The sequence below is a fragment of the Lampris incognitus genome, chromosome 7 (assembly GCF_029633865.1).
Source record: "Lampris incognitus isolate fLamInc1 chromosome 7, fLamInc1.hap2, whole genome shotgun sequence".
NCBI classification, from domain to species: Eukaryota; Metazoa; Chordata; class Actinopteri; order Lampriformes; family Lampridae; genus Lampris; species Lampris incognitus.
The window spans coordinates 28,087,887-28,106,315 of NC_079217.1; the positions used below are offsets into that span (position 1 = coordinate 28,087,887).

General features: G+C 42.5%; 1 long non-coding RNA gene across 1 annotated transcript; it reads right to left on the reverse strand.

The window, feature by feature from the left end:
* Positions 1–956: 956 nt before the first annotated feature.
* On the reverse strand, positions 957–16,042 carry LOC130116127 (uncharacterized). The gene is made up of 4 exons (XR_008810539.1): positions 15,985–16,042; positions 14,992–15,276; positions 4,686–4,759; positions 957–1,035 (listed from the first exon to the last, which is right to left on the reverse strand). It is a non-coding gene; the product is annotated as an uncharacterized LOC130116127 (long non-coding RNA).
* Positions 16,043–18,429: the final 2,387 nt, after the last annotated feature.

An 18,429-nucleotide genomic window follows, 5' to 3' on the forward strand; every position in this document is an offset into this window, starting at 1 on the left:
ATGCTTGCTGCATGTGCAGAATTATGTCTCTTTTGAATTGGACGCTGGGATTTGCAGTATGAAGACAAACTATTGAAGAGGTTATGGGTTACCACTTTACATTTGACAGATAAACTGGAATACTTAAAAAAAGGGTTGCAGTCATCTTGTTCCTCTCAATTTGATTTTATTAATTTCTTGAGGTGAAATTAAATAATGATAAAGCATTAAGCACAAATTCCATATGCATTTATGAGTGGGTTTTTTTGTAGTTACCTCTTTTGTATCAAACACAGAAAGCAATTTTAATATTTAAAAAAAAAATCCACAATTATCTACCTTAACCTGGGATTACTTTCACTCGCTTTTATATCAGTTATATTTTTGAAAACGTTTTCATATCTTAACCAGGCTTTTGTGACAACTGAACTTAAGGTGTGCTGATGTTAACAGCAAACCGGTTTGTTTTATGGGACTGAATGACATGCCAAATTCTGCCCTCAAATCAACAAAAGTAATCCCAGTTTAATAATCTTGAATGTTGCCATTGCCACTCGAGCAGACACATGTCAGATGAAACTTATCATTTTGTAGAGATTTTTTTTAAGTAACATTCAAATGACATGCAAAATCCTAAAAAAAAAAATAAATCCTATTGCCAACATGTAAATCAATGCTGTGCAGCAGATAAAGGCTTGTGGGTCATGATGCAAATGCTTTTGTTACATGATGCAGTAAGTATCATGGTATGAATTTAAACACATGAACCTACTGAATAAGTAACAGGATTTTTCTGTGGTGGATGTCCAGTCGTGTTAAGGGTCGGGCCTCGGCCTGCTGTCTGGATTCTGTCCACTATGTCACTAGCATGTAGGGATCTTTGTTGCTGGAAAGAGCCAACCACAACAGTTCTTCAGCTGGCAGCTTTAGTTGGTACATGAGGACATAAAGCTTGCCAGTGAAGAACTGCTGTGGGTCAGCCATTGAGCACCTAGTCCAAATACAAACATGCACTCACGTGCACATACACTTTTTTCTGTGTTGGTTGAGAGGAACCTGTCACATCAGCAGCAAGAGGGGAAAAAATAAAAAAAACATAAGTAATATTTTAGAACATAATACATGTAGAAAATGATGATTAATTAATTACTGTGGCCTATAGCACATTTACATGTAGGCATACATGGCAAACATGACAAGTGCATAGCATATCCACACAGTCACATGCCTCCTCACTAGAGCTAATCTCTGTCCGCCATGCCAGCCTGCTGCTGCTTTAGCAATCTCGCAGTTTTTGCTATAATTGAATACAGAAACCATCGCTGGCTACATAACTTGGCCTCTAGCTTCAGCCTGGAACTCTTGATAGAAAACAGCTCTCGTCCTGTGGGGCAGTTCAGTTTACAGCAGCTATAGAAGGCTGAATGAAAGAATTTTCCTTTCAATTTGGACACTTCCGCTCCCCCGGGTCATGGACAGCTTCACCAACACCAAGGATTTTGTTATTTCATCTTGAGTAAAAAATTACACAAATGACTTGAAATGACACACTCAACAGACAGCAGTATGGCGACATTTTAGCACACATGCTTTCACCAAAAAAACAAAAAAAAAAAGTTATGCAGATGAGTGCTACCTAAACTTAACCAGTGGTACTTTCAAGCCAAAACAAGACTGAAGGAATTACCACTAATTTGTTCTGTGTTGTTTTCTACCAAATGGCAATAGAAGTTGTTGTGTGATGTACCACTTTAGCATCTCCTGTGAGTTGGCTTCCATGTGATACTTAGGACTAGCCAAGGATTTGTCTTGCCTGGCTTTCATTCAGCTGGAATGTCTTCAACTATTGCAGTCAGCCAGGCTGAAAAGCCTTCCCCTAGCAGCATATTCTTTCTCAGTTCAAGGACAGGGCTTTGGGCAGACCAGCTCTCAGCGGCACTGTGAACCCAGCAACCCCTGGAAACCCAACGAACCTCACACTGCTCTGAGCGACAGTGGAAAGCTCTGGACTGCAGCAGATGCAGACGCCTGCGCACACGCACGCGCACGCACACACGCACATGCGCGCGCACACACACACGCACATGCGCGCGCACACACACACACACACACACACACAGAGGGCCCTTTTCAATATGACCATACCGCTGAGACTCTGAGACCAGTTTGAGAGAGATTTCTGAATGGACTGTAGGCTGAGATCTTAAACTGAATCCAATGGGATCTGCTGTATTTTTCAAGTGCAATATGGAAGATCAGACTAAGGGCAAAGTCGTCTCCTCAGCGACTATTGAGTCTGTCCACAGAGAGGCACCTGATAGGCTGAATTGGCCTTTGTTAGACAGGCAGAGATAAAATTCTTTTGCTGTGCCACAGAATGTGTGCAACATGGCAAGGAGGGGACGTGGATTACGCCTATAGACAGATCAGAATAGAGAAATGAACCGCTGAATAGAAAAACAAGCTGAAAAGTTACAAAAACGACAGCTACAGAATAACTCTGCAGCAAACAACACAGTAAGGGCAAAGATCAGCACTGTGAGGGGAAAGCAGACTAGTGACTATTGAGTAACCATAGTGGGACATATTGTAATGCATAACCTTACACTGAATGAAGCAACTTACCTACATCTGCTTTATACAGTCTAATATTGTTACATACAATGAAAAGTGCACAGTGCTGGTATTCATCTGGCTACAGATGGCAAAGCAACACATAAGAATCAGGATCAACTTTATTGGCCAAATGTACCTATACACATGAGGAATTTGACTAACTATTTAACAAAAAGATTTTGAGTGAAGCTGTAGCATTAGCTTTCATGATAACCTAGCGGTGTTCTTGGGAAACAGGCATTGTAGAGTGCACGGCAACCTCTAAAAACAGAGTAAAACACTCGGGTTTTGTCCTAGTAGAGCACACCCAGACCTGGTGTTGCTACTGCCCTTTTGTTGTATCCAGGAAATGAGTGATTTGTAGTGCAATGTGTTTGCAGTGTGAAAATTTGCCTTAAATTCACTGCCCAAAGCTCACTGGAAAGTTTTGTGTGGGCCATCCGAACACACTACCTTAAAATTGTCTACGCGGTAGCTTAGAATCACAGTGCATTAGCTCCACAGCTCCATGATTTATTTTATTTATTTTTTATTATTTATTTTACTACTTATTGATCCCCATGGGTAAATTCTTCCTCTGTCTTTAACCCATCCTAGCTGTGTAGCTAGCAGCAGTGGGCAGCTGCCGTGCAGTGCCCGGGGACCAACTCCGGTTCGTCTTGCCATGTCTCAGTCAGGGGTACAGACAGGAGTATTAACCCTAACATGCATGTCTTTTTGATGGTGGGGGAAACCGCAGCTCTGAGAGAAAATCCACGCAGACACGGGGAGAACATGCAACCCCCAAAGTTGGACAACCCTGGGGTTCAAACCTAGGACCTTCTTGCTGTGAGACGACAGCGCTAACCACTGCGCCACCGTGCCGTGCCTAGATAGCCTATCCTGTTATTATCCATCTGCATGCTGTTAATAAAAAAAAAACTCAAGAGTCAACAACGAAAATAATCTAAAACATTAATTCATTCATTCATTCAACTGCAGCCACTTCTCTGGGGTCGGGTCGCCGTGGCAGCAAGCTAAGTAGGGCACTCCTACTAAAGCCTAATCTAAAACATATTCAAGATAACCATTGTTTCATCATCACTGTTTCATCGCCCAGCCTTACAGTAGTACGAGGTAGCCCATTAAGATGTGTATGGGTGTGTGCTTGAGGTTACTGTGAAAACCTCCTTTTGTTTATTTAAAAAAAAAAGAAAAAAAATGTTTGCGGTGTTGCATTCCTGAAATCTCATCATGTTTTCCTCTCATAGGATCAGGCAGATTGAGATGTGCAAAAGGGCAGCCGGCCTCACAGCAGACACAGCCTACAATAACAGCAGCTTTTAAAAAGCAAAGACAATGTGAAAAGGCATAAAGCAAGAAAACTGTCTGCCATGCCAGTCTGTCGAAAGACGTGTAATAAAGCAAATGCCTCAACAGTCGAACCCTGGATATCTGCTACCTCGGAGAGATTTCTTGTACACACAAATCCCCACAATCTAAACTGAAGCTTGGGACATCACAACCCTTCAGCTCAAAGAAAAACACATGTTATTCCTGTACAACTGATCTAATGGACCAGCAGGGCTGCAAGCACATTTATGTCTATTACTCTGCAGTACATGACCAGGACATGAGTTGAAATCCTGGTTTTTAGGCTGTCATGGCCTGAATATAAAACACAGTCTACACTATTATTTGTGCGTAGTGTCCTTGTTGTAATATATATGATACTCTAATGTATCTTGGCAGAAATTATTTTCTTTATTTTTTTTTTACTCAACAACATGGCTATGCCACCGCTATAAAGCTGATTATGTTATTGTTCAGTTGTATTTTGCTAATTGTCAAAAAACAATGTATACTTGAATACTACTTGTAGGCAATACACCACAATTTTCACTGTTCATAGTTATCTTAAAAAGTGTCCAGACTCCACCACATGGCAGTCCTCTCTGCTTTTTTAATGGTGGTATTGAATTGGGTATTGAAAATTGTGGCATTGCACCAAAATTATGGTACGTTGTCATCATTAGCTGGGGCTATTACAGGATAATGCTGGGTTTGCCATAAAGGTAGTCAACATGGTATTCACAAATCATAATACATACCCTCCACATGCCACCCAACCACTTTGCATTCACTTCTGTCTGGAGGTTAATAGGCAACACCCGGTCTTGTTACTCTGGACAATAATGGTGGGAAAGAAAGATTTGTTGGAAAAAAAGGTGCAAAATGAACAGTACAGCATGTGCTTTTATTACAACCCAATTACGTAAAAAACATGTCTAGAAGAAAAACAGTTGATTAAGGCAATTTTTCTTGTAAATTAAAAACCTGTTGTGTCACAGAACAGCAGTGCTCCGCCTTTATAAATGTAACTTCAGCCCTTGCTATTGCCAAGCTATCCTCTTTGCCTTCACTCTGTGTTAAGCATGCACACAACATGAACACACAGAGGCCATCTCAGAGTAGAGAACACAGTGTACCCAAGGAGTGATTTATTACACAGAACTGACGCTTCTCGGGACAATTACAGCGCCTGAGCAGCAGGCTGAAATATGAACACACACACACACACACACACACACACACACACACACACAATCTTACTCAGGTTGATGTGAGTAAGGCATTTTATGTGTGCATTTAATTCAAGGAAGGTTTATGTACATTTGTGTTTGCATGTGTGAGTGAGTGAAAGAGAGAGACAGAGCAAGAGACAGAGAGACAGCAAGCAATAGCAATATAAAAAAATACCTAGAAACAGATTTGCGATTGAAGCTCGAAGCAGTAGAGTGGCTGCTTAGGAGGCTAGACTGAGTAAATGCTCATCACAGAAATCATCAACTACCTCTGTGTCAAGCACTGACACTTAGCTCAACAAATAACCAAGTGTGTGTGTGTGTGTGTGTGTGTGTGTGCATGTACAATGTTAACTTGGTGCAAAAAAAAAAAAGATGACTGCTTGATGTTAAGATTACAGTGAGGGATGGAATTAGCCAAAGCATTGGCAAACCACAGTGGTCATTTTGACTGGTTTAGATTTTCAAAGTTTAATAACTTTGTGAAAAAAAAAGAAAAGATACAGACCTGCCCCTCCATGAATGCTCCTAAAATTGCATATATTTGCATTAAAATTAGTTTTTGATCAATTGCACAAAAAAAAGTTATGATAAGATCTACCTAAAATGACAATGGGCGGTCAAAATTACCGCCCACGGGTTTTAAACTCTATATTCTGAGTTCTATCCCAGTTGAGATATTAATGCATTGCATATGCTAATATGTCTGTTAGGAAATGACGGACCAAAATTAACATTTTAACAACTATAATACTATTTTTAAACATTTTAAATTTCAGAGAGACATGGCTGAACTTGAATAGCAAAATTGAAAAAGTGAAAATATTACCTGAAAAACAAAATGGAAAACACATATTACTAATCTAACAAATGTGACAAGGCCGATAAAACATGAAATGTAAAAAAAAAAAAACAACCCTGAAAATAACTATTAAAACAGCCCCAAACAACAACCGGAACTTAAAAAAAACTACTAGAACGTGCAAGGCGGTCATTTTGACCATTTTGTATTTCAAAGTTTAATAATTGTGTGGAAAAAAAATACAGACCTGCAGCTCCTTAAATACTCCTAAAATTGCATATATTTCCATTAAAATTAGTTTTCGATCAATTGCACAAAAAAGTTATAATAAGATCTACCTAAAAGGACCACGAGTGGTCAAAATTATTGCATGCAATTTGCACATCATCATGCCCGTCATGTCACTATTTATGACGTGTGTTGTTCACGTCATTTTCTTCACAACGGTCTTTTTTTACATTTTACAATTAATAGGCCTTGTTACGTTTGCTAGGTTAGCAATGTGGGTTTTCCGTTTGGTTTTTCAGGTAATATTTCCAACATGTCTGGGTACAGCCCCCGTTTCAGACGCACCATGACTACCACCGAGGCGCTGCAGTATTTACAGGCGTTGGACAGCGGCCATTTTAAATTGTTTGAAAAATAGTATTACAGCTGTTAAAATGTTAATTTTGGTGTCCGTCGTTTTTTCAACAGACATACTAACATATGCAATGCATTAACATCTCAATTGGGTACTCATCTTTACAGATTATAGAGTTTAAAAATCAGCGGTCATTTTGACCGCCCATGGTCCTTTTAGGTAGGAGTGAAATCCCAGTCGTTGTAAGTTTTTTTAACCCCAAAACCCCAAAACTCAGTGTGAGATCCAGCTCCTGTGTAGAGTTAATTGACACAGGGCACATCAGCCAACAATTACAAGTGGCCGTGTCATTTCAGAAAAAGCCCTCTCACCCTGGAAGAGGAAAAACAACCTTCCCTGTTGGCAATCCAATAGAACTTCTTTTGAGATTGTTAGGGCTATTAGTGGTTTTGTAGCTTTATGTTCATGTACTTAACGGCTAAAATCTAAATCCTGATAAATTCTTCTCAAGTCAACCAACAGCAGATGAATATATTATCCAACACTTTCCTACTTCCGAGTTGAACTGGACCAAGAGACACACAATCTTTCACTCACACACACCGTAAGGTGCAGCTGAAGTGTAAATCCAGTGAAGAAGGATGCCAGCACTAGCACTCCGGCTTTTGAGCTGCTGGGCTGGTGCTTGCATTTCACAGTGACCAAGATAGAAAGACTAGGTGATTGTGTGAAAGAGAGGGAGAAAGACATGACATTAAAAGTGAGTGTGATTGTGACAGAGAGAGAGAGTGTGTGTGTGTATGTGTGTGCCTTCGTGCGAAAGAGCGCTAATGTTTATGCATGATTGAAGGCTGTGCAAATGCGTCAGAGAAAGCCTTTGGGTGTCGATGTTTGCGTGAGAGAGCAACCATATGCGTGCAAGAATGGAATAAAAAGACACGCCCAGTTTAAAAAGGTGTATGAGCAGTTTGTTTTGTCAGACCTGCACATTTAATATGCACACACACACACACACACACACGAACTGCATGCTTATTAATCTCTGTTTTTTTTTAATTAATAAGAAATATTTTGCAATTCACTAGCACTGCATACCCGATATGCAAGCTGGCTTGCTGAGTTTGAAAGTCTCTCACGCGCATGCGTGCGCACGCACGCACGCACGCACACACACACGCAGAGTCATTTGACACCTGCTGACAGAAAAACAGAAGGAACACAGTGTGTCTACATGCTCATGTGCATGAGTGCAATACATGTATACGAACTATAATGGGTAACCCGAGCCCTGTTAGCGGTTTATGTCAAAATGTGTTGATAAAAGAACCAAATGCGACTAGTTACCACAGAAGGTGAAAAAACTTCTAAAACACTATAGGGGCATGTGGTTTTTGTCTCAGCTTTACAGGATAAACTGTAGACCAGATAAAGAGAAGTTCCTCCTAAGAAGATAGAAATGTGTGAGCAAATAGTGGCTGTCCTCTAAATGATACGACAGAGGGGGATGGACAAAGAGACACAAGCAAAAAGCACAAAAAGACTGCTATGAACACGTGCACGAACACACACACACACACACACCATCTGATTTCAACTAAGCATTACTACTCAAAAGTTCAAGTACAACAATCTGACAGCAATTATGCCACAGTCATTATACACACACAAACCCATGCACACACCTGTGAAATTTCATGGCCTCCTTTGATCCATTGTGCTCGGCTTGTTAATATGCTGATTTCTATTGAGTACATGGTATTTGGTTGGGGAAGAGGTGATGTCACAAGGCAGGAAGTCAGCAGGTGGGGAAAAGGAAGAGGAAATAACCTTTCCAGTAAAGTCTCAGGAGGGTCTAACAAGCACTTAGACTTGGCAGCTGGAACTAGGAAAGAATAGGAACGATGGTATGGATTTTGTGTGTGTGTGTGTGTGTGTGTGTGTGTGTGTGTGTGTAGGGTTATCCGGCTCAGCGACGTCACAGGGTGAAAGGCAGACATCCTGATCCTCATGTTCCCACCACACACAGATGAGACAATGACGTGGTGGCTCTGAATGTGAGCTACATGCATGACTTCTGATTGCAACCTTGATTGAATCCTAAATGCCAGGAAGCATCAGGCGTTCTTAAAAGACCAACACACATGTATGTGCACATATATACACACACACACACACACACACACACACATACAATGATGAGTTGTAGTGTATGAGAGGAGCAGAGGGGGATGAATGATTAAAAGGGATAGGAGAGAGGAGAAGAAACAGAGCTATGGGTTGAATATTGAAACAAGTGTTCTGGTGGTTTCCTACAGCCCGCTACCTCCCTCCCACAACACAATGTTCAGTTGAGGCAGGGGTACACCACACCAGGCAAGACCCAAGATGCAGGCTGTGCAAAGACGTCCCTGAGACAGTCCAGCACTTAGTAGCAGGGTGTAAAATGCTAGCTGGGAAAGCGTGCACTGAAAGGGATAACCAAGTAGCTGGGATAGTGTACAGGAACATCTATACTGAATACAGACTGGAAGTCCCCAAGTCCATATGGGAGACACTGACAAAGGTGGTTGAGAATTGCAGAGCTAAGATCCTGTGGGACTTCCAGACTGACAAGCAGGTGCTGGCTAACCAACCAGACATTGTGGTGGTTGACAAAGAACAAAACACCGCAGTAGTTACTGATGTGGTAATCCCGAGCGATGGCAACATCAGGAAGAATGAGCATGAGAAGCTAGAGAAATACCAAGGGCAGGTGTAGCGGTCTAAGCATCGGCTTTGTGTCGATGCAGTTGCCCACTGGGGACCGGGGTTCACACCTCGGTCTCGTCAGATCCGACTATGGCCGGACTCGATGAAGCAGCAATAATTGGCAAGCTGTCTTCGGGAGGGGGGCGGAGTCGGCTTGTGTTCGTCACTTGAATGCGTCTCTGTGTGTGTCGGAAAAAGCAGTGGTTCGGCCTGGATTCGCCTTGTCACAAAAGTGGGGAGGCGTCTCCTTCGAGACTGCCGGCCGGAGAGATGCAGTTGGCAAACGCAAGCAGTACGAGGGTGGGTGTTTGAATTGAAACAGGGATCGATTGGCCATTAAATTGGGAGAAAAAGGGAAAAATCCGAAATAAATTTAGAAAAAAAAAAAAGGAAAGAAATACCAAGGCTGAAGAAAGAACTAGATCGGATGTGGAAGGTGACATCCACAGTAGTCCCAGTGGTAATAGGAGCACTAGGGGCTGTGACCCTCCAACTGGGAGAGCGACTCCAGCAGATTCTAGGAGCAACATCTGAGGTATCTGCTCAGAAGAGTGTGGTCCTAGGAACAGCTAAGATATTGCGCACAACCCTCAAACTCCCAGGCCTCTGGTAGAGGACCGGAGCTTGAGGGAGACACACACCACCTGAAAAAGGGTGAGAGGGAGATTTTTTTTTTTTTAATATATGTCTAGGCCTTCCCTTTCTAGCATTTTAGTTTGCTTGCTGAAAGCCAACAAAGGCCCATGGCAACTAAAAGGACAGAGGTAGCATCCCATTCATGGTCCAGGTCTTTTGAATCACCTCACTTTACATCCCTCGATTCCACCCTTCCGCCTTTCCTCACTCCACAAAAAGGAGCAACAAAGGCTGAAGACAGGAAGATCCCGACTCGTTTGTATTTTCCCTGTATCTAAGTTGGATTCTAGACTAGAAAAGCCTGATCAAACATGTCTGCATGTGAAATCGGCTCATATGGACACTTACCAGATAGAATCAAAAATGTACCTTGTGTGTGACAGTTTGGTGGGGAAAGTCTAACCCTGTCAACGTCTCTATGTTTGACACATATTAACCTTCATACAATGTCCACATCTTGATCCCTCTGGCAAATTCCTTTTGAGTGATTTCATAGCTGACCGACAAGTTAACGAATGGATGAACCAATGACACCATTTGACCTTTGGCTTCTGCCCACTTTTGTGAGTTTTTGAGACATCGAAACACACATTTGAGGCAGTCTGCTCCATGTAGATTAGAATATTTTATCTAGATCCTGGTTGATCAGAGCATAGCTCAAGACTCAAGGGTTACAGAGCTGATGTGGGTGTGTCCCTTTTTGTGAAAAATACGTACGGTCATTAGATTTAATGGCTCCCTGGCTGAGTGGCTCATTTTGTTGAAAAAGAAAATGGTGCCATGCCCACATGAACTACAGAGGGTGACAGGATAAGCGGATGGCCGTTTGCGTGGTCAATGCGAACACAGACAAGTAAAGGTCAAGTGATGTTAAACTGGAATCTCACTGTATTCCCTGGCCCACGAGATGTTAAAATGAAAAAAAAAAAAAGATGAGAGAGTTTAAGTAAGTGTGTGCGTGCGTGTGTTTCCTGCCGCTCTGGCCCCAGATGGCCAAACAGCAGAGCGAGCTACCCTAACAGAACAGTCTAGAAAGACATTCACTCCAAGTTACAGTATGCTGATTAATTAGAAGTCTGTTTTCTGATAACGTGGAAAGAATCGCACCGATCCTGTTCAGTCCAAAACCTTGGCCACACACACAAAAGCTACAGTAAATCAACTGTACACAGTGCAATCAAAATAGTCTCTACTCATATATATGGATGTGCACTGAATGAATGATTATGGGTGTGAAGTGAAGCTGGTGTCAACTGGCTTTAGTTCCTGTATAAGCTTGCAGGAAAGCCAAAAGCCTGCAACGGGGCTGTTACCACATGAAAGGACAGAGATAATAACTGACATATTTATTAAAACTGAATTGTCAAGACTATCCATAATGTGACTGACCTAATTTCAGAATAAAATGTATCTCGTTATGAACAGGACATTTTTATGCAACTTTTCCACACTGTGAATGCCACATCAGTTATAATTCTAAACAAAGTCCTAAAAGTGCAATGACGCAAAACAGATCACTTTTATCTGACAGTGAAGGTGAATTAAATGGGTGATGCAATGCATGGCTGTGAGTAGCACAGCAGCCGTTTGATGCAAAAAACAGTCATCAACAGGTTCCCCAACCCAAAAACAGACATTATACACACAGTGGTCCCTCTTTTCCTCTGCTTGAGGCTCACTCGGTACTCTCAAATTGCTTCACCATGTGCCTATTGACCCCCCTTTTCTTCTACCTGTTACCCATCTTTTTTTTTCCTTCAACATTGCTCCTCTCTGTTCTACTTACTCATTTCATCACTCCCAATTTCAACCCCAATCGTTCCCTTTTTCTGTCTCCCTTATCCAGCACCAGACTTTCTCTAAAAGTGTCTCTAGGTGCGTCAGTTCGGCAAGTCCTGAGTACATTCCTGGGATGCCTACTCCATATGGTCCACATTCCAGTCAGCCTGCCGAGAGGCCCCCACTGCTTCGCACTAGCTGAACATGGACGAGCCGATAGCCTAGAGTACCAGGGCAAGGCCCAGTTTAACCAAAGAAGGCCTTCATCACAGCTTTGGTTTTGCAGTCCATGGTAGCAGAGGTCTGGGCCCACTTTGGCCCAACCAACCAGGACCCACAGTTACAGACCCAACCGCAGCCTGCTATAAGTATTTCTTCAGCCCACTCTCGATTTTTGCTCTCTCTTCAGCTTGCTCTAGTTTAGAGATAAATCTTGATTCCTTCTCAGTTCATCCCCTCCAGCTACTAGCTCTCTCTCTCTCTCTCTCTCTCTCTCTCTCTCTCTCTCTCTCTCTCTCTCTCTCTCTCTCTCTCTCTCTCTCTCTCTCTCTCTCTCTCTCTCTCTCTCTCTCTCTCTCTCTCTCTCTCTCTCTCTCTCTCTCTCTCTCTCTCTCTCTCTCTCTCTCTCTCTCTCTCTCTCTCTCTCTCCTCTCTCTCTCCTCTCTCTCTCTCAGCCAAAGGTTGGCTTTGAACAAGTTTAAACTCTACATGTGTGTGCATGTGTGTGTGCATAGATTCCGCAAGGTACAATACAACCTGTCCTTTAACTGGGTCACTAAAAAAAAAAAAAAAAACTGCAAAAAACTAAACCTGTGCGCCATTTAACTGACAGATCACAAGATGTCAGCACACACCCACACCCCCACACACGACAGCTTCTGTCCAAGGTGGCCCTTCCAGGGTGAAAGTCACTAGACGCCCTAGTGACTTTCACCCTGGCTTGGTATAGACAGGTCTCCCAGGCTCACACCATAACCTGGGACAGCTGCTAGCACATTACAGTCCAGGACTTCAGTGCAAGGTCACAATACAGTTAGTTGAGCTTCATACATTATACAAAACCTGTCACCATCACCCTTAGCCCAGGATAAAACTGCATTTTTATTGAAGCCTTTACATTTTGGTTGCCAGAGAGGATTTTTCCAGTGTTGCCATGGTTTTAACAGCAACAAATTCTTTTGAAACATGTGTTCTACACATGTTGAGATTGTGGCTGTTCCCACTTGTGTAAGCCCGATTTGGCACTGTTGCGGAGAAGCAGTTTGCCTCATTACATATCTCTCTATGAGTCAGTTAAATTGCATGCTGCAATACAGATAGAATACTGTTGTCACTGTGCCTTCAATTACTCTTTTCCAAACTTGCCCTTGCAGCATTACCCCACATACATGGGGTAACGCCGCAAATGTGTGTGTGTGTGTGTGTACACGTGTGCGTGCGCTTGCATGTGTGTTTTAGCACAGACAAAGCACACCTATTTTTCCTTGAGATAACAGAAACATATACACGCTTCTATGTCTAAAATTACAGTAACACCTGTCAAGAATCTTCGGTTTTCTCAGCAAGGCACATGCACGCACAGGCAATTTAATGCACATAAAGACCTTTCAGCCCACTCACTGTTTCTATGCCCATTCACTGGTTAGAAACTATGTGGTATGAGATTTAGCTAATGGTGCAACATTTACTGACAGCTATATTGAACGTTAGTCATTAGTCTGTGGTAGCCAAGGCTAGCAGCTCAGATTCTGGTGGGTCATCAGGGTGTGGCCCAGAAAATATGCAACCTCACTGCAGCTACCGCATTTCTACCGCAGATCCCTCCGTCTCCTATTGGCCATCAATAGTTGTCAATGTAAAATCCTGCACAGCTCACCGATTCCACTATAGAGCACCATCATTAGCATGCTAAAGTTAGCAAAGGAGTGATGACTCACTAAAGGAAAACGTTTTCTTTTTTTGTATGCCACAGCTCTGATCAATGTCAGCAACACTCATGGGGCAGAGGAGTCCTACATCTTTCTGTAGGCATTTTGGGAAGTTATGTGGAAAGGCTGCTGGGTTAAAATGGATGTTGCTTTGCTGAACCACAAATATACATGCAATTTCATAGACTGAGAAAAATACTTATTAACACACACACACAAACAAAATTCATGACTTCTACATAGCCATAAACATATGAAGCACAGGGACTCTGTACTGCCAGCAAGGAATTGGATTCCAATCTTACATTCCTCTTACTTGCCCTTTCTCTGTGTGTTCGCATGTGTCTGGGGACATGGGGAGTGGTGCTATGGACATTTCTGCTGGACGGTGGTATTAATCTCATCCAGCCTCACAGAGATAAAGGCCATACCAGCTAAACACCAATGTGCACACCACATGCACACACACACACACACACACACACACACACACACACACACACACACACACACACACACACACACACACACACACACACACACACACACACACACACACACACACACACACACACACACACACACACACACACAATGTGTTTAAACAATCAGGATCAGGGCCCTACAGAGCAAACATTCAGACAGGATGGCAAGAGAGAGGGAGTTGGAGAAAAGTGGCCAAGTGAGAGTGGGATAAAGAGAAAGAGAATGAGTACAAGGGGAGTAACTTTTCAAGCAGCTAATAATGGTACTCTGTAAAGTACAATATTGTACAGTCCTACCGTAGATAAGGGACTCATTTGAGCAGTACCTAATCAATTTGGGATTTATTTAAAGCAATCACATCTCATTTCACAAATTAACTTCAAAGCAATTAACCTTGAACCACAAGACTGCGGCTTTATGCGTCTGTCTTAAACGTGGGTTCAATCCCTCCCCACACTCCCCGACCCCACCCCCCCGGTTGTGCAATTCTAACTCAGGGTTTTTTCTTCTTTCTTTCGTTCTTTCTTAATTTCTAATTTAAGTACTCCAAGCTCACTTTGATTTCCTAAACAGCATCAGTTGATTCTCTCCCTACGTGCTGGCCCTAAAACATGTATGATGTGTCATTGTATCCTCGATCCTGTAAATACAGAATTATTTGTGGAGGCTCTTATGTCAAAACTTGTGTTGAGAGTACAAACACCACACTGCAAGAAGGGTGTGTGTGTGTGTGTGTGGTTGGGGGTGTTAACATAATTGACATAATTTACAGTTGCTGACTGCGCACTGAGCTCTGAGGTGACATTTTGATAATCTGGACATATCCGCTGGTCTGTGTTCTGACAGCTGATAGTGTTATGTGTAACTCACCATGCATGTCCGTAAGGGAGGTAGATGCAAGCCAGGCTCTCACTGGGGTTGAAGAGGGAGCAAACAGGTGATGGAGGTGATTGAGGTGGCTTCTGTGCAACTTGCAAGAGTTTCCACAGTGTCTCTATCCAAAAGAGGGCACTTTTTTTTTCTCTCATAAAAGCATCAGATGGAGAGTGACACGTAGAAGGAGGTATAAAAGGATGGCCATCTTTCCTTCTGCTATCCATCCAAGTAAGCTTGTCATCATACAGCAGGCCCTGGGAAATTGACCGGCGAAGAAACCTTTTAGGAGAATTTCTCCCATGAATAAGGGTGAAGAGCATATGTGTTATGTAGCGGGGGATATGACAAGTCATAGGCAGATATGGCTGTGTCTTGCACAAGGTCAAGTCATCCCAGACTAGGTTTGTGCCGTAATTTGGATTGCACCGTTTGGCTGCAGGTGGAATGGAACCAAGAATGCAAAGAAGGTGAGATGTGGCTCAGTTACGAGTCTTAACTTAATCATAAATTGAATTGGCAAATCACAAGGAATTTGATCTTTGAAACCACAGCTTTGAGCTGTAATATTTTAACTAATTGCTCTCCATGTTGAAATCTTCATTGCATAAGAAGTTTTAGGGCCTTATAACTTGGTCTGAGATTACATAACCCCTGACACAAGACGTCACATAAAACGGGGGGGGGGGACCAGAGTACATAGTATAAGTAAACATGCAACAGGTTAAAGGCAAAAAGTAGAGTATATTAGTGAAGTACAGTAGTCACAGTGTCATTAAAAATGACATCAAACACCTTTTATTTCATGACACAAGAAACCTAACAAGCAACTAATTTCTGACGTAATTTCTCATTCACTTTTCCTCGCTCACACACTCAACTCTTGACTTTTCCATTTGAAAAGTCGACCCACCCCTACGCTTGTATTCTTACGCAAGCCATTCTATAGGCTCGCGCGCGCGCGCGCTCTCTCTCTCTCTCTCTCTTTACCTCGATTAGGGGAAACTCGGCAGATTCCCGGAAGTAGGTCCTGATGCCTCATCATTAGTTGGTTAGCGGGCGGACGATCTTCTCAAAGCAGACATGCATCTCTAAATATGTAAAGACATGACATTGCGGGGAGGGAGAAAAAAAAAACAACATAGGACAATCTCAAACGAGGAACGAGTGACGCGGCGTGAACCAAACTGTCCATATCCATGTTGCGCTACAAAGGGTGGGGCCTCATGGAATTCGCTCTCTATCTGCCTTTCTCTCGTATTAAAGCCTTATGTTGAGAGCCGTCCGTGTGGTGGGTGACCCCCACTATGATTAAGATGCTGTGAGATAAACTCGTCACAAGACCGCGGGGATGACGCCCCATTTGTTTCACTTTGACAAGTCGCCTAGACTGTTCTATACAGTTTAACTCTTGCATTCCGTTGACTGCCGTATTCGTATTGACTCAACACCCAGACATTTGGTTTAGTAATCTCACCTCCGCCCATCCCCTTCCACTAATGTCCGCCGATTGCATAACAGACGATTTAATTAGAAAAAAAATCACTGTTTGAAAATTTACGATTTACATCGACTAACCAACATCTGAAACCACTCAAGCCTTCTGGCAAATAATTCCTTTTGGTGGCCTATGTTGGGCCGACACGACAGATTTAGCCTACTAAAACAGCCAATGAGGCCGGCATATCTTCATTAAAATAACAACCCACAACGCTATCCTTGCATTTTAGTCCTCAATATAACCACCGGTTAAAAGTTTTCAAAATTAGTGTGATTGGGACACTTACTTTGTGGTTAGTTAAATCCATAAGTTGATTCCACCGCACCGTTTGTCAGTAGGTTTATTCTATATGTCAAAGATGCGCAAGTTGCCTCGCTCGGCTGAGATTTCGTGATTAGTCTGCTATGCGAGAAACGCTCTTTGCGGACCATTTCCCCACGCCCAGTCGCCTATATGGCACAGCTGACGTTACATTCATAAGGGCTGGCTGCTGTAAAGTTGCCACGTCCATTACATTTCGGAGACGTACGAGAGGAATTTGCCTTAAACAAATTGCGCATCAGTTAAAACAAAAACAAAACAGACTTGTTACTTTACTGTATAATGACAAGTTAAAAGGTGCGCAGATTCGTGGCAATACATCAGAGTTATGTAAGGATCCCTTTAATAAACATTACAGATCAGAATCGCGAGAGTCGTCGCTAAAATTTATATTCTGATCCGTCTGCCCCTCAGCACGTATAGTTAATTTAAACATCTGTTCGGTAAGACAGCCTTGAAAAGCCCTCAGCCACACCTTAACTCTCAATCGTTATCATCTTCACTGACAGTGCCACAGCTTGCGACAAGACGAAAGCTCCGCCACGAGTACTCCTCGATAAGGTTACCGCACGTATCTCCGATGTAACTTGTTATAAATGTCAAGAGAAATAAGAAGACGCCCCACTATGGAGATCCAGTTTGCCTGCTCCCCCCGTCTCTCGCCTCATCCTGGGCTCTCCCTGGTCTCTAGTCCAACTCCTCTCTTCAAACCGGCTTCTCACTCCGATCAGCTGGCAGCGCTGTGACGACAACAGCAGCCGGTAACCAATCAGATTCAAACAGGAAACACGTCTATGACGCCCGCTGCTTATGCGTCATGATTGTCATGTGTTTGGACCAATGGTGCTGTGGTTTATTCTGAAAAACAGGGCGGGTGCAACATACAGTGACCAATGACAATATATCCGCCCATGGGCGGGGTTCCCCTCAACCTATGAGCTACTTGAAAGTATTAACTATGAAGTATTAAAGAACGGAGAACTTTTCTAGGCTACTAGGATAAAGATTAAATTTAATTTATACAAAGCCGACATCTCGAATAGGCAAACCACATGCTAGGTATTAGATGGTTTAAATTACCTTAACTATTCGTGACCTAATTACCAAAATAGGCCTTATATTCAATTTAAGGGACTTTCAATTACTCTCCAGGTCAACTGAACACCGTTGTCCTCCCTAATTAAACCTAATCAAATGCATTTCTCTGCACTGTGTAGACTATCGTTGTTATTCCCTTCTCGTTTATTCCTTTTCTAACTGTCCATACCCACTTAATCTAGTTCAGGGTTGTAGGGGTTTATGCTAGCAGGCATTCAGCAGACGTTCTATTCTATTGTACTCTATTCTATTCTATTTCTAGAGACATCTAAATAACCTACTGCAGGAAAGGATTAAATGTCTGTACAAAACAAATGTCAGTGATTATTCACAATATGCACTCTTGGCTCATTTACTGCTCAGTTACTGCTCTGTACAGTACATTTCTATAACTATTTTACTGTTACACTTATCTATGTTGTCTTAATTGTATCTTTTGTTTTGGAATATATTACTGCATAGACATCTTACATTCAAAGACAGAGTATCACGTAGACACACTCTACGACCACCCT